Source organism: Scyliorhinus canicula, chromosome 13, assembly GCF_902713615.1.
Source record: "Scyliorhinus canicula chromosome 13, sScyCan1.1, whole genome shotgun sequence".
Taxonomy (NCBI): domain Eukaryota; kingdom Metazoa; phylum Chordata; class Chondrichthyes; order Carcharhiniformes; family Scyliorhinidae; genus Scyliorhinus; species Scyliorhinus canicula.
The window spans coordinates 89,746,039-89,760,269 of record NC_052158.1 but is presented as its reverse complement, the minus strand read 5'-3'; positions in this window follow the sequence as shown (position 1 = coordinate 89,760,269).

Here is a 14,231-nt window from a genome sequence, read left to right as displayed (position 1 = left end):
TACTGATTTTATTTAAAAAGTGGCTTACAACCTTGAGAGATGAATGAACAGGTAAGTCCAAGAGTTAAAGGAAATAAACATTGAAATTAGTGTTTCAATGCGATATATTCGGAATGAACAGAGGCATGGCAGGAAGTGGACAAGTAATCAGAAAACAACACTAAGAGATAGAAGGATGAAAAAATGTTCATTCATTCTTAAAAGGAATTGATTAATCAAATAAAGGAATTTGCTGAGAAATCACAACAATCCACTCATATCGTGCAACATGGTGCCTTCGATGTGTGAAACCAAGTACTCATCAAATTTAAAATATCATAGATATTCAGAAGCTTTTTACATTTCATATAATTATTAGATCCATGTCAAACTTGGAACCTCAAAACCTGACAAGAAAGGAAAATTGATGGCTTGGATACCAAATATTTTGGAGGATTCTAGCATATACTGATGTATAAAATCAGTGATTTTATACACATCACTGAAATAAGAAAACATTCCAAACTGTCTCCAGTTTCATTCATTATCTGCAAAAGACAGCTCAGGTGGCTTGGCCATGCCACTGACCTCTGCACGTGTGGCTGGCTCATCTGATCAGGCAGTGATTTCAAATGGATGTAGAAGGAAAGGACAACCCAATCCTGTCAGTGGAAATCTCCAGCTAGACATCATACACAAGAGCGACAATGCAACAACATTAGATGAGGACATGAGAAACTGGAGCGCTGTGCCCGCCTCGTGCATCTCTCGCACTGGAGTCACTAAAGCCTAAGCAAGTAAGCATGAGATGAAGTTAGTGTATGAAACAGATTTTTCTGCGAAAAGTGAATGAATCTGGGCATTAATAATGCACTGCTTACCTTAAGCTAAGACTTGATAGTTTTGCTGCCATATTTCTTGTATTTCAAAGTCAAATTGAAAATGTTCAGCCCAAGGTAGGTACCTCAATGTCATGGGGTCAAAAGTTCATCCATCTTTGGATTCCATCGTAAACTATGGCCCAATTAAGTCATTGAGGAAGGTGTCACATGCTTATTGTCATAATATCCACTCATGTATATAATGAGATGCAGACAGGTAGTGATTGACACATAGGATGACCAGTAAGCACACAACACAGTACAACCAATCACCAGACAGGACACTACCACTATAAAGCCAGAGGGCACTAGGTTTCCCGCTCTCACGGGACCCAGCTACTGAGACAGTCAGAGTCCACGAGCTAGCAAGTGCAAACACCATGCAAGTCTGGTCAGGCTACTACAAGGTCACCAGTCAGATCAGTATAGTGTCGACCCACAGCTGAATATGTATCGCAGTTCTATAGTTGAATAAAACAGTTGGATCTTTTCCAGTGTTAGACGTCTGTTTCTAACTTCCTTGCATCAAGTGCAGTCCACACCGAACAAACCTTCCTAACGCATCATGGTACCAGAGTGCTACTGAACTTGACGGACTTACCTCGAGTGAATCAGCATTGAGCAGCAAGCAGCCATCCAGCGAAATGGAAACCATCCAGCCTCCTCCGCAACTCCGCATCTCCGGCAACATCGGAGCCAACTGGAAAATCTTCAAGCAAAAATTCCTCTTGTACATCGAGGCATTCGACCTCGAGGCAGCATTGGATGCCAGGAAGATCGTGCTATTTCTCTCCACTGCAGGCGATCACATCATCCATATCTACAACTCCCTTACGTTCACCGACAGCGAAGACAAAACGAAATTCAAAACAGTCCCGCTGAAGTTCGACAGCCACTGCAACATTGAGGTGAATGAGAGCTTTGAATGGTACATCTTCCAGCAGAGGCTTCAGGGTAGGGATGAACTTTTTTAGTCCTTCTTGACCCATCTCTGCATCGTAGCACAGTCATGTAATTATGACTCAACGGCTGATTCCACGATCCGGGATCAGATTGTTTTCGGGGTCCACTCTGACTCCCTGTGGTAGCACTCCTCAAAATCAAACAGTTGACCCTCTCTGTTGCTATTGAGACGTGTGTTGTCCATGAGCATGCCAAGAATCGTTACTCCCACATCAGGGCGGCAGAAACTGCAAAGCTGGCCTCCCACGAGGCGGAAAGGATGCAGGCCATCACACAGGCGCAATGCCTGAGCATCGAGGAGAGTGGCCGTTTTGCGCGTTTTTCCCGGATCCCTGCGCATGCGCGCCACGACTGAGTAGACGACGAGACCGACAACCCGACTGCACAGGTGCGTACGTTGACCGACCGCACTGCGCATGCGCGATGGCGCACGGAACGCGCTGACGTCAGAGTCGTCGCGTGTCCGAATTGTGGCTCCGCCAACTTAAAGCGGCAATGTCCAGCAAAAGGACGCCGATGTCTCCAGTGTGGCAAGCTTGGCCACTACGCATCCCTTTTCAGATCTGCTCCACCGCTCAGCAGCCAGCGATCCCAGCTGCGGCGCAGAAGTGTCCACTCAATACAGCAACGCATGCCAGATTCCAATCCCGACAGCCCAACGGTTCCTGATGCTGACTGCCTCAAGTCTCCATATCGGGTGGGCATCATAACCACACATGAGCTGGCCTCCACCACACCTGAGCAATGCCTCTACATCCTCAGTGTGGATCCAGATGATGAGTGGTGTGCTGTCCTCACAGTTAACAAGGCTCTCACCCGATTTAAATTGGACACCGGCGCGTCTGCGAATCTCATCTCACAATCTGACCTCGACACCATCCAGGTCTGACCAAGCATTCTTCCACCGGCCTGCCAGCTCCTTGACTACAATGGCAATGCCATAGCTGCCAGTGGCTCGTGTCAACTAGGGGTATCCAACAAGGCGATCAAGGCAACATTCCGATTTGAAATTGTCAGGCCTGACAGGGTGTCCACACCATGTCATCGTCACCGGCAACGGCCTCGCCCAATGGAAATTTGCAAGCCGACATAGAAGACATTATCACGCAGTAGCACAACGTATTCGATGGAATGGGCACGCTCCCGTACCGATATAAAATCCTGCTGAAGCCGAACACCACCCCTGTAATTCATGCACCACGCCGGGTGCCGGCGCCACTCAATGATTGCCTGAAAAAGAAACTACAGGACTTCCAAGACCAGGGCATCATCTCGAAGGTCACAGAGCCAACAGACTGGGTCAGCTCCATGATCTGCGTAAAGAAGCTATCAGGGGAGCTCCGCATTTGCATTGATCCTAAGGATCTAAACCGCAACATCATGCGGGAGCATTACCCAATCCCGAAATGTGAAGAGTTGACCAGTGAGATGGCTCATGTCAAATTCTTCACTTAGCTGGACGCCTCCCGGGGCTGTTGGCAAATACAGCTGGACACGTCCAGTCGCAAGCTGTGCATGTTCAACACCCCGTTCGGTCGCTACTGCTACAACCGCATGCCTTTCGGCATCAATACTGCCTCCGAAGTGTTTCACCGCATCATGGAGCAGATGATGGAGGGCATTGAGTGGGTGCGAGTATACGTGGACGACATGATTATCTGGTCCACAATGCTCCAGGAATACATCGCTCGCCTCAAGCAGGTCTTCCAGCGAATTCATGAACATGGTCTCCAGCTCAACAGGGCCAAGTGCTCATTTGGTCAATCGGATATTAAGTTTCTGGGTGACCACATCTAGCAGCAGGGTGTGCGGCCAGACGCCGACAAGGTCTTGACGCCATGAAGACCCCGGAGGACAAGAAGGCGGGATGGTCAACTTTCTCGGGAAATTCATTCCCAATATGCCATCCCACACCCCGGCCCTCCACCATCTCGTCAACAAGTCAACGGAATTCCAGTGGCTGCCCACACATGAAGCGGAATGGTGTGAGCTGAAGGCAAAGCTCAACACAGTCCTTATGAGAGCTCATCAGATGTGACCACCCAAACAACAGCCAGGACAGTCAAATTTAAAGTTCAGGATGAATAAAAGAAGAGAACATCCAAAATTGAAATTGGTCAGATGTGACCACCCAAACAACAGCCAGGACAGTCAAATTGAAAGTCCAGGATGAGTAAAAGAAGAGAACATCCAAAATTGAGAAAGTACGCCTCAGGGAGCAGCACAATGCTATGACTCATAGCCCAGAATGAAACATGTTCCATCTCTTCACAGTTTTGACATTTGTGCTGGCTTTTCAGCAATTGTTTCCTAAATGCTTGTTTTATGATTCATGGATTATTCTCTTGATACAAATGTACCCTCAAAAACAGAGATGTTTTTGTTACTAAGTGATGATTCAGAGCAACAGAGCTTCATTTTTTGAATTGATTTATAGCAGCTAATTCAATGGAACAGAGATTTCTTTACCAGTTGCATTGGTCAACTCTCCTATCATCACATTTAAGATGATTTAACCTTCTTCCTCAGTAAGGCTTTGTTAATATATCTCAGCCCAAACTTTCCTCTGTATTGCGACAATGGGCGCGATTCTCCCAGACAGGGAGAAATCGTAAGGCTGGCATCAAAACCGGGCGGGTTCGACGCCAGCCTCCCCCGCCCCGACCAGGAACCGATTCTGGTCCCCGGTCGGGGCTAGTATGCCGCGGCCGTGAACTCCGGCATCGCGGGCTTAACGAATTTCGTTAAGCCCACTTGCCAGAGCTTGCGCCGGCTGATGCGTCACATGACGTCAGCCGCGCATGCGCGGATTGGAAGACTCCAACCCGCGCATGCGCGGATGACGTCATTGCGCATTTGCGCGAAACCCACGCATGCGCGGGCCGGGATGCCCCTCAGCCGCCCCGCGAAGTGATACAGCGGGGCGGCGGAAGGACAAAGAGTGCGCGGGAATCGGACCCGCTGCCCGCGATCGGTGCCCACCGATCGCGGGCCCATGGCACCCTTGGCACGGCCGTGGTACTGCCGTGCCAATCGGTGCCATGGTTGCCAAGATCGGGACTTTACGGCCGTTTTTACGAACGGCCAGACCAGGTGTGTTTGCCGTTCGTAAAAACGGCCGTAAAGGGCTTGGAATTCGGCCCATCGGCCAGCTGAGAATCGCTGCTGGCCGTAAAAAATCGGCGGCAGCGATTCGTGTCGGGAGTTGGGCGTGGGGGGGGGGGGGGGGGGGGGGGGGGGGGGGGGGGGGGGGGGGGGGGGGGGGAGAATAGCGGGAGGGCGTCGGACTAGCGTGGCCGTAAAAATTTACGACCCCCGCTATTCTCCGTACCGTTGTGAGTGCGGAGAATTGCGCCCAATATGTTTCACTTATAGCAAGAAATGTGTCCATACACAGCAAGATCAGGACAATATCCAAGCTTGGGCTGATAAGTGGCAAGTAACATTCATCCACACAAGTGCCAGTCAAAGACCATCTCCAACAAGAGAGAATCAAACCAACTCCCTTTGACATTCAATAGCATTGCCATGACTGAATCTCCTAATGTCCTCGTCATTATCACTGACCAAAAATTCAACTGGACAAGCCATATAAACACTGTGGCTACAAGAGCAGGCCAAAGGCTGAGAATTCTGTGGAGAGTAACTCACCTCCTAACTTACCAAAGCCTGCCCACCATCTACAAGGCATAAGTCGGGGGGTATGATGGAATATTACCACACTGGAAAAGTTGGGCTTCAAGCTCCATGAAAGACCATGGGCTGGAGTCTGTGCCCTGCCGCTCCACATTTCTGTTTCAGCATGCCAGCAGGATTCTCCTTATGCCGGCTGGTCAATGGGGTTTCCCATTGTGGGGCAGGCCCAAGCCGTCGGGAAATCCCCGGGCTGCCGGCAAAATTGAGCATCCCGCCGGCGGAGAATCCAGTCCCAGGTGTCATGATAGAGTCAGACTTCTCAGTGTTCCTGGAAAGTAATAGCAGGCTTCCTAGCAGGCCTGCCAATGCACCAATCATTTCATGATATGTGTCCATCAGCTTTTCATCATCCACTGCCCCATCAAAGTTCTCATCTGAGTTCTCTGCAGCAGGACACGTATGGCACCTTGCCCTCTGGTGAGCTGGTACACAGAAACCAAAACAATAGGAGCAGGAGGAGGCCATTCGGCCCTTCAAGCCTGCTCTGCCATTCATTATGATCTTGGCTGATCATCCAACTCAATAGCCTAATCCCGTTTCCCCCTATCCTTTGATCGTCTTCACTCAAAGTGCTATATCTAACTGCTTCATGAAAACCTTCGCTAATCTTTCCTCCTGCCCTGACTGATGGCTGTACATTCCTAATGACTCCACATGAATCATCCGATTCTGTGTTACCCTCTGAAGAATTTGCAGTGCCAGCATCTGAGCTGGTGGTAATGATTGAGTTTCAGCTTTAGTCCTTGCTCCTCTTAGATTTCATGCTCCCACACCAGTGTCTGACTAGGTGGCAGTTCCTGAGTATGTCAAAGAAGAAAGGCAAAAGGATTGTGTTGTGGTGAGGGTAGGGAGTGAAAAGAGGTGCTTACTTACAGACTCTGCAACTTGTGTATCGGAAGAGATTTAGGGATGAGTGTGAAGTGAGAAGATGCATTTGGTATGAATATACCATCATCTTCTATAGTCTCAGCCCTTTGCTGCTAATCATATCAGCGACAGCAGCTCCAATGCCATTGATGACTATCTCCTCCATACGGGAGTTAGGACAGAGTCTGTGTCTGTTCCTCGGCAGTTGGGTGCTATTGCTTGTGGTTATGTGGTAGCTTGTTCGACAAGAGAGATAGTGAGCCGTATTAGTGAGTGTGGTACAATGCATCAGGTAATGTGCCTATCGTGGTTGATTAGGTGTCAATGTGTACAAGCTGGAGGGATGCCCCTATGAGTGTGAGCCACAGTGTGAAGTCTGTGAGAATGAGGTGAAGCTATGAATGTGAGCGCTTGAGTCATGCTTGACAAAAAATGTTGGTAGGTGAAGAACGGCTGGTGAATTGAGAAGAATGTGAGGCTAGTGGTTCATTTGTAAGGATTTGACATTTCAAAATAAATTCAATAAGGTAAATCACCGGTGTGAGGCAGCAATGCTTCCTGGACGTTGGGACAATACTGTTTATGTTGACCTCTATGGTCATCTGCTCAAATTCCCTTCTAAACAATGGAGGGCCTCCTGGTCCCCTGTGGATACAGGACATCTCTCCTCTTGTATTTGAACCTCAAATGCTGCATGAAAACATCTGGGAGCCCTCTTTTTGCTGTAGTTTGTTTCATCTGTGTTTCATTCTGCTAGTTGGGTAACTGCTTCTTGTACACACACTTGATTCCTTAAGCCGATAAGCAGAACTGGAGAGTTAAGAAAATCTAAGCAAGTTCTAGAAATGAACTACACTCTGAGCTATGAACATGCATGTATTGGAAAACCTATAAGTGCTGAAATGTTCTAAAGTTTGGTCAATTAACTGTTTGGATTTAGAACTAGAGTCGCATCCTCATTTCTCTAAGGTAAATAAAATATACTGCAAACTGGTAAATATATAACATCTGCCACAGTGCGCTATTTTCACTCTTACTTTAGGTCAGATGTTCTTTTTACAAATACTTCCAGCACCTGCTTCAGCCAAAATGCACCTGTCATTTATTAAGTGCAAGCTGGCTTTAAGTAAAGTAAACTAGCCTTAATTGGTGCTAGCCTCACATGAATTTGAGAATACTGCTGAGACAGACAGCTCAACGGTGTGTTTCGGCATTGAGTTGCACAACACGATCATTTAAATTAGCGGGAAGCACAAAGTTTGCAAGCTGCCTGTCTGACCTAAATTAGACACAGCACGATCCCCATGGGATAACAGGTTCCATTGTTCATAATATCCTCATAATGTTTCTTATTCAGTTTTAATTTTCTTTCAAATTACCGGATAAGGGGTGGAAATAGATAAGAAGCAGCTGTCGTAAGCCTATCAAACAACGAATAAATTCAGGTGTTAGGCAATATATAAGATTAGTGCCCAGGTGATAGAAATTGTGAGTTCTGGTTTATCTGAAGAGTAAGACAGGAGTTTTCAGATTGATTTTCCGGGAACATTTACAACCACTAATGTGTGGTGCGTCAGAGGATTAATCTGCGAATTACAGGACATTTTTCACAAAGTTTTAATTAAACCAAGCCTTGAAAAATAAAATGCGATACCAAATATAATCAATAATGCAACTACAAATAATTACTACCTTTTCCTCTTTGTGTAAGCATAATGAAAGCATCAATTGAAAGACAAAAAATACAGAATCACTCCAATGCAAAAAGTAGCAAAATCGGCTCTTTATTCTGAATATGGAAAGGACAATAAAGTGGCTAAAATTAATAAAAGTTGCAAAATGCTTACTCCTTGCAGTTGAATTTGCTCAACATTTTAAAACTTAAGTGGGCTTCTTCTTGATAATGGAAGCTTACGGTTGTCAAATTAACAATGTAATATTATAAAGATACATATTATTATCAATTATTGTAGAGGCTGCATTCTGCATAAAGTATTAGGCTATTAGAATAACAATTGATTTTAATCTGTAAGTATACAAGATAATGTTAAAGTGGATAAAATGTACAAATTATTGCAATTCTGCAAGCAGTTGTAAAATTATTTTGGATATTATGGTGAATTTATGTTATTGGAAACTATAGCCGCTAATTTAACTGCACCAACCCTAAATTGCCAATGAGCGGGAAAGGGTCAGAGGGAGTTAAGATAATAGGATGGAGCAAACTAACCTCAAGGCAACCATATTCTCACCTATTTAAAATGTAACAAACACAATTCAAGCCATTGACAAGGACAGGTGGGGCCTAATTAACATTCACAATTAACAGTGCCGCATCTTAAATTTAATAGTGAATGAAGGAGAGGCTTTTTCTCTGGGATTCCTGGTAATAAATCTGAGACGGAAGGGGCCAAGACAAGTGCTGAAGATCTTCTTTTAAGCACTCCAGGAGTTCCCCACTGATATCTCACAAGGAAGCCATTGACAGGCCCAGCTCCAATGGCTCTGGTATTCCACACCTCCCATCACCTATTCTCCGTCCTTCCCAGTTGCAGTCTCCTGCCCATATTTACACTCTCACCCTCTGTCAACTCGGCCAGCTATCATACTGAGTTTGCAGCAGGTCATTTAAATAATGCCCTGCAGGACCTCCACATTTCCAGCTGTGAGGGTCCTTCCTGTTTATTCCCTGTTTAATTCCCTTATTTTCCCTTTCTTTCAGTTTTGCCCTTGCGTTTTTGATCCACAGATGATATGTGCTTTTAAGGCAAAGCAGCCCCTCCCACACCCATGCTTGGCAAAACAGCACCCCACCCCGCATCACAAAGCTTCCTCCCACCCATCGATTTTCTTGCAGCCTTGATTTGTTCATTACCCTTCATGGGTGAGTGACTAAGTGCTGAAACCCCAATGTTTACAAACATCAACCATATCAAAGAGAGGTAAGTGCATTCCAATCACTCAAGTGTGTAATTGCAATGCACTTACCTCTCATGAAGAGAATTGAATGAATCAAGGCTGCAGCAGTTTTGTGGAAGCTGTCAATCATAGCTCACTACCAGAAATAAATGAATGGGTTGCACTGCAGGGTCTGAGGGGTTTAAACACAGGTCACAACTGTTCTCTTTTCAGGAGTGACAGGTGGTGCTTCCAAGTAAACGTGACAATTGCAATTGTTGTCAATGTTTTGTCACTGGACTGCTCTCCAGCTTCCAGACAGGGGTCTCTTTTATGGGTGTTTCTGTGGGGGCTGGTGGGGGGTCCCTTTTGTTAGGGGGTCCCTGTGGGGAGTTCCTTTAGTTAGGATGGATGTTCCAATGTGGGGGTCCCTATATTTAGTGGATATCTGTGGGGTTGATTAGTTAGGGGATTCCCGGGGTTCTGCCTATTAAGGTGCTCCCATGGGGATCCCTCTATTTAGGATGTCTGTGGGTGGTCCCTTTAGCTAGTGAGGTCTCCTCTGTGGAGGTCTCCATTTTCGGGGATCTTGCAGGGGGTGGATTCTGGTTGTGGAGGGGTGGGCAGGTGGAGCATTGTGGGGGTGGCCTTTGGGTGGACTTTGGAGGCAACTCCCTTAAGGGGCTAGCCCCCACCCCCCCACCCCCCCCCCCCCCGGCACACCACAGGGACCACCACATCAGGTACACGTTTTGCGATACCTGTAGTGATTCGCGCCCTCCTGATTCCCAGCCCAGAGGACTGGAGAAACACGAGGACTCAGAAGCTCTGCCTACGGGTCCACTAAGTGGATGTAAATGGGTCATTAAGGTCCATTAGCATCCTCCTACTGGTGCATGGCCGTGACCCCCGATCCCACCGCCAGCGGGGGGGGGGGGGGGGGGGGTGGGGGGGGGTAGAGCATAGCAGTCCCGTCAGCACGAGCCTCGACTTCGGCCACCGCCCGATTCTTCGCCCCATCGAGATTCGCATTGCCGGTGTCCCGATGTGGAGAATCCAACTATAAGATTCTTTTCCCTCTCACTTACTTTTTTTTATCCCTTTCCACCCCTTCATGTTTGTCTGCCTTGTGTAGTTAAAGTGGGAGTCCGGTATTGATTAATAGTTAACTAGCTGTATCTGCTGTTTATTACATTACCATTCTTGTTAGAAATAAACAATAATTGAGCTTACATTTACAAATATGGTGACTGTAATTATTGGGCAGCCAAAGGCGAAAGGCTTTGGGAATTTTTGTAAGAATTATTGGTTAATTCACTTGTGTTTTAACTCTGGGACGAATGGGGCTGGAATTGACCGCGCACTTGTCCGGGGTATCATAACACAGCCTTGCCTGATTTTCCGCATGGTACAGTATTGGCCTGCACCTTCCCCATTAACATTAGAGCAATGAGCTCCTGACCCAAATCCCCCATCTATGATGAAAATATAACCTGTCAGAAATGGGGGTGCGACTTCTGAACCAGCTTTCACCCAACATTTGTAAAAGGCCCCAGAGTCCCCACAACTCATCAAAAATCAAGTCCAACATTTCAGGCCTGTGATCTTTCATCAGAACCCGTCCTGCTTGTGGACCAATTGTCAGAGTCGCTCACGCTCAGTAGTCACTGATCAGAGTAGAGGGATCAATCTCGATTCTGAACATAAGTCTTGCTAAACTTAGGAAATTACATCAACAATGTGGATGCAAGAAAACTAACATTGCAGCGTTGAGTTTATAATCAGTAACCTACAATGTTTAAGATAATTTAATATCCTTTAAACAAATCATCATCCAGCATTTATATATCAAGATTGATTTAATTGTTCACTTGTAGTTTATTTTATTCAGTCCTAATTACGCCCATGAAATTTTGGGATGTCATATAAAATTTATTTAAATTACTATTTGATCCTTTTAAAATTGATTTTGACAGTCCATGTGCTTGGAGTTTATTGCTTTCAAACATAACAGGTACACATATATGCCACTAGCAAAAAATTGATCAGCTTCAAAATGCTGATAGTGGAGAGAAAAACAGCTGGCCATTCTCAAACATCTCTGAAACCTGTGACATACCAAAAATGTAATTACATAGTGGACTGAATTCAATGCCATTAGATGCATCCGTATCTAAGGAAGGATGTGCTTGGAAAGTGTCCAGAGGAGGAATCTTCACAAGAATGATCCCTGGAATGAAGAGCTAGTCATACGAGGAGCTGTTGAGAACTCTGGGTCTGTACTTGGAGTTCAGAAAGATTAGGGGACATCTTATTGAAACTTACAGGATACTGAGAGGCCTAGTGGACATGGAGAGGATGTTTCCATTAGTTGGAAAAACTAGAACCCAAGGGCACAGCCTCTGACTGAAGGGACGATCTTTTAAAATTGAGGTGAAGAGGAATTTTTTCAGATGGTGAATCTGTGGAACTCATTGTCGCAGAAGGCTGCGGAGGCCAAATCACTGAGTGTCTTTAGGACAAAGATAGATAGTTCTTGGATTAGTAAGGGGACCAGGTGTTATGGGGAGAAAGCAAGAGAGTGAGGATGAGAAACATTTCAGCCATGATTGAATGGCGGAGCAGACACGATGGGCAGAATGGCCTAATTCTGCTCTTATGTCTTATGGTCTTACGATATTATGACATTATGACAGTGTCCCTGACCATAGGCTGGAAAGCCAGTGAAAAAGCCAACTTGGCCACTTTCTGGATTCTGTACACATCAGGCACTTAGCTTCCAGGCAACGGAGTTACTGCACTTTAAGATGGAAACCCTGTCTCCTGGAGCTGCCAGTCAATCTGAGGGTCAGCAAGTCCTCAGTCCCAGAAGCACAATCAGGAGTGATGATCTCTGCTGGAACTGCCATCAGCCAGGAGCGGCATCATGGCACAGGCCACGTAATGGAGCTGAGTGGGGTAGAACTTGCTGGAATTAATCAGATAGGTCCTGGCAAGATTGTGAGGAGGGTTGTTACTTGTGGAGCGCATTGAAGGTTGTTTCCACAGGTATGGCCACAGTCTGTCGAAACAAAAGGGCCCCCTGCCCACCTCCAAGTCTGCAAGGATGCTGTTAGATTTTAGTGGATGGTCTCCCCTTAAAGAGGCTCTAAAGAGGCTCTAATTGGCCATGGAAAGGCCCACTGGGCCTCTGGGTGAAAAAGCAATCCTAAACCATTCTTGCCAGTGACTGCATAGGACAGAGTCAGAGAGGTGGTGATCATATCCGCCCCCCCACCACCAACCCCACCTTCTACAGCCACCAACCCCCTTCCACAACTCATCTCACTCCCTGGCCCGGTCGGCCAGATTACATTCTACCTTGAAAGTTCAGTGGGACATAGAACCCATTTCTTTCCATGCAGTGCATGAATCTTAACAGAACACCTTTCCCCTGGGTCCCAGGAGTTAGTAGAGGCAGCATTCAAGGTCCATGTGAGCAAGCTGGGAGCTCGGGTAGGAGAAGGGGCAGGGAGTGTGCCATAAAAGCAGGAGGGAAGGTGGGGTATGGAGTGCTCGTCAATTTCACAACTCTGTCCAATTCAGTGAGCAGCCGGGATGATTGCAGATGGCATGTCCGTTCACAATCCATTAAGAGCCACTTGAGGGCCAGTTTCTGCTACTGCTGCTGACATTCCATCAGCTGTTGGGGCACCTTCCCCTCCCAGTGAGGACATACCACCCAGTAAAGGCTGGAAATCTGCCTCTGTGTCCAATGGGGGGTGGGGGCTAGTGGAAGGCGGTGGGTGGGGACGTCCACCCTAATCGGACACACTGTGACCCATGGAGTGCCTATCGGCATTGGGGAACATGCACAGAAACAACCCATTGTCCTCATCAATGACCACCCACCCAGCACAACTTGCCAGGACCTGCCTGACTGATCCCAATGAGCCCCATCCAACTCACCTCTGTTCCAGGGCCTGTTCCATGATGGTGCTCCCGGTTGGTTGCATTCTCGGCAGTAGCCACCGTTTCTGCTGGCATTGCTGCAACTGAATAACTTCTGGCCCACTGATTGGTTGGCTGGTAGATTTTGGGGGTGGGATCTTTGCTCTTAAAGGGAAGAACTCCCAATATCAGGCAGTCAATTTGTGCTCCTGGAAATGGCCAAGACAGGCCCCTGGGAGGCTTTTCAGCCTGTGGCCATAGTCACTGCCACAGCATTAAATTCAACCCAAGCATTCAACAGGAAACAATGAAATGATACAGTTTGTCCTAACACCACCTAGTTATTGGCATTGACATGTGATAGACAGAGAAAAGGGCAGTGAGTGACTATTCTAGCAGGTAATAGAGCAGAAAAAGGGTACTCCTTTACCAGGAAATTTCTTTAATCTAAAAAATGAAAGAACATTTTCTGATTTTTATTTTAAAAAACTAAGCATTAACCATGACTTGACAATTCATACTCGTTCTTTATATTTTGAAACATTTTTCTCTCAATAATAGTTGCTGACCTCTTCCAAAAAACAATGACAGGCTCATCTTTTTGTGAAAAAAAACTCTAATCACAGATATGGAACTTAAATCCAGTCTTTCCATAGATAGTAAACTTTGAAGTGACACATTCCATCCAAATACTGATAGCCCCTCCATCAATAAAGGCATTATTGCTCAGTGAGTTTCTCAAGGCAAACCCCCCCTGATAAATTGAGAACATTTTAATTAAAAAATATTGTATTCTGGTTCATTCTAAACATTGTATTACAGTTTGATTAATAGATTTTTAATTTAAAAAAGAAAATAATAGTATTTCAGTTTTGAATAGAATCATCACTTCCTCAAATATTATCTCAGTTGTCACACTTGACCATCTAACCTCGCCCGCATGTTTCAGATACTCCCCCTCCCCCATCTCCAACCACACCAGTCGCAGACAATGGTGATTTAATTGGATAACCTCTG